This window comes from Haliotis asinina, chromosome 6 (genome assembly GCF_037392515.1).
Source record: "Haliotis asinina isolate JCU_RB_2024 chromosome 6, JCU_Hal_asi_v2, whole genome shotgun sequence".
In the NCBI taxonomy this organism is placed as follows: domain Eukaryota; kingdom Metazoa; phylum Mollusca; class Gastropoda; order Lepetellida; family Haliotidae; genus Haliotis; species Haliotis asinina.
In genome coordinates, this window is record NC_090285.1 from 25589867 (window position 1) to 25593558 (window position 3692).

Below are 3692 nucleotides of genomic sequence, written 5' to 3' on the forward strand. Positions count from 1 at the left end.
TCCACTTACACACTCAACATTATACATTCAACGATTTCAAATGTCTTTAAAAGACATAAAACAGTTCATGTACAATTACATTATATATACCATAGGCAATATTCAAAAGTAAATGCAAACAAATAAGTCACTTAGAATCAAACAATGTCCACAAAGTAATGTCACTGCAGGTATGGTGGACATGTTCACTGAGGCTGTTTACATTACCCGGATGTGGGAATTGATTTCAGTTTACATCTGTGAAGGTAGGCTAGCACTGCCATACCGTCTCAGGCGGTAAATACATGCCAGCATTTTATCAACCAAGTATATTCATATTCGTGCTTCCTCGTTTTCCTCCCGTGTTCCAACGGCATTAGGCTATTTTCATTGAGGGTCGAGATGCCAAACAATTGTCTTTTGTCCATCATTACTGGGTGAACCGTGTGACAGCATTGTTAACAGTGTATGCCGAACGGACAGTGTACCACATCCTGGGAATGTGTTATCAGAAGGGGCAGGCAGAGAGTTAGTCTTCTGCAGTGGTTCCAGGCGTCTGGGGGTGACGTAACGTAGTCGTTACAGGGGCAACTGACGGTGCCTCCATACTCATCATGGGAACGTCAAACACCTGCAATAATTACCTCTAAATATTCAACAATTCGAATTATCTCCAATACCCACCTCCACTTAGATCTGAGCAACAAAATCAAAATGAAATCTGTGCTAAAATCTGAATACGTTGCACATGAAAAGGTGTTTCTATTAGCTGTATTTCAGCTGCAGCAAGTGCTATACCAAATATCAGCCATAGATGTTTTTGGGTTCACTCAAAATAAGTCATTGGAAATACCTGTGATTTCTTCATTTTCCTTCTTATCAGGTATCCGGCTACGCCACCAAGAACAAGTAAGGGCAGAACTACAGCGACCGGTATCTGCCACGTATCTGAAGAAGAGCATGGTAATTTGATGAATATTTTCCATTTAGATTACAACAGGAGACAAGTAATGTATCACCAAACATAAGTACCGTTAGTCTCTGTGGACGCTTCTGACTTAGGTGCACCTGTAGATGAATTCAGTGGTATTCCCGTATATCCCAGAGACTGTGTATCGCCAGGGTGTTCTGATGTCTTTGTGTCTGGCAGCGGATCTGAGGATGTCCCTGCGGATCTGGGCTCGACGGTGGTCAGACGTTTGTAGTTTTCACAGACAGATGTAATATCGTTAGAGAAGAAGGAATCCTCGGCATCTTCATCTGGAGGAACAGAGGAGATTTGGCGGCTGTGCATGTTTCGGGAGGTGAAACGTCATCGGTATTGCAACTGATGTTGACCAAGTCCCCGTTTGATGCTTGATATGAAGAAATTAAATTTTACAGACATAAAAACAATGGTATTTATTGTAGAATTCTCCAAATATTGCGGAAGAGGTGGGTTATTTTATTGGGTTGTTGAAAAATAATCATAATTTAGTGTTTAGATGTTAAGCACCTTTATCTCTGCCCACAACCACGTTCCCTCCGTCATGTGGACAGCGTTATCTGGAGGGAGGACGTTTCGCTGACGTAGGTGACTCCAGTGAAGTTATGCCCGGGACACAGCAATGTCCGAGCGTTACCCCCGTCAGTTACCTCCAGACTGATGTGTGACCCGTTGGAATAGAAATTGAATACTTTCAATGATGACGGAGGGTTACAAGGTGCAGCTACTGTACAAGAAGCAGTGTCACTAGCAATATTCTTCCCTGCACTCTGAAGAAACACTGTTGTTTCACTTGCTGTCCTTGTTAGACGAAGGGTCCAGTATAGATGTTTCTGAAAAAGGGAACATTTATCAACGAACGTTAAAACATTACTACATGTTGTTATTCTCAACTGAGTGAGTGAGTCATCAATATTTCAGCCACATCGTGACTAAAACTAAGAATAATCAGATACGTTATTGTTTGATGCGTTATCTCAACATCCATTTAATGATGACAACATTCTCATGCAACCATGCAGGTAAAACAAGTCACGTATGTACCATTCAAATACTGCCACCATATGAAATAATTTATGCCGGTATATTTACGCATACGAGCACTAGTGACATTTTGCTTAACATGCAGTTCTTACATTTACTTGTAAAGCATACAACTGCCACAAATCAAACAAGTATCCTGAACAGTGTCTCTGTACAAATGTGTTCCAGTGGGTATCTATTTATCTGTCTTTTTCAAATGTAGGTCACTTGTAGGATCTTTATTTAATAATATTTATTTTAATGGAGTTGATATATGTCTGGTCGCTTTCTCATTAAAACATTATTCCAGTAAATGTAACACCGGACACCGCTCCATATGCCCGTGTGTATATCTTGTGTAGACAATGCGACACCCTCGCACAATGACCTCTTCAAATCTGACAACCCAAGTAGGTGTTTTGGGGTTTTGTTGTATGTAATTTTTAAACAGAAGGGTACACACACGCACGAGCGCGCACACACGCATACACACGTACACACATACTTTGGGAAAGTCTGCTGACCACTTTTAGTAATTTCTTGTTGTGCACACTTAGTATTCTTTAAATTCCACACACATTTTAGCTTATAAAATCTGTATCAATCATGGCAAAAGTAGTTGATGCAATGTTGCAGTAATTCATTCGAACCTTTAGAATTAATATTTTAATTTAAATATGTACTTTTTAAAATAAATTATCTGGTAGCTTCTCTGAGGGCTGATGGTTTTGAGAGAAATGCATTATTAGTTTTGATGTGGTGTGGTGTGATAAATTCTTACCATGGACACAAGAGTATTCCATGATCATGTAGGTAGTGAAGGCCATGTAGCCGGCTCTCACATACGTCGTGTTCACCTCCTGGCGTGTGACTGGCTTTGTGCAACTTGACTTGGCTGCACATGCAGACAGGTATTCGGAGAGAGATATTCCCTTGTAAACAGATCTGTAGTCGTTGGTATCGTACGTGCAGCATTTCCCACGATCATAGTCGACCCCAAATGCTGCAAGGGCACACCGAGAGGATGTCTTCTTTGCAAGTGCATAGATATTGTCTATAACAATAACTTCAGGACTTTCACACGAAGGTGTAAAGAAATCAGATTCATGTGACCCATCGCCATAGCAACCGACAAATTCCTTCGTGTATGATTCTGTAAAATATAAAAAAAATACTATTGACCATTCAGTGAGTAGTGATTGGTATTACACGCCATGAATGAAAAATTCTAAATTGTCTAAATGGATCAGCATCGCTGATTTCTTAGCTTTTGAATGGTAGTTCACCTGTGCCAGCTCCTTAATGGCAGTGGTAATGGTAATCCTAATCTTGGATGATCTTCGAGGCTCTCTTAACCTCGTGATCTCCTCTGCTTATATCTTGATCCTTGCAAACCAAAGAGCATGTGTCTTTCAATGTGTCCCCATCAGCTGGAAATATTTCATAACAGTGCGGTAACCAATTCGTTTGTTTCCACACAGATATACGATCTTGTGTAATCTTGGAACATATTGCACTGTGTTCGTGCCAACCCCACCACATTCTGCAGTAACATTACAGGGCATAGTGGGGTTATAGGTCTGTCTATAGCATTTCTAGGATGAAAACAATTCTTAGGATCATATATTCCATATGTGGAAGCAAACTTACCCTGAAAGCACATCAATATACCCAGACAAATGGTAGATAGTCCGTTCAGTTTCAT

General features: G+C 40.5%; 1 pseudogene; it reads right to left on the reverse strand.

The window, feature by feature from the left end:
* Positions 1-366: 366 nt before the first annotated feature.
* LOC137287768 (uncharacterized) lies at positions 367-3692 on the reverse strand (annotated as a pseudogene).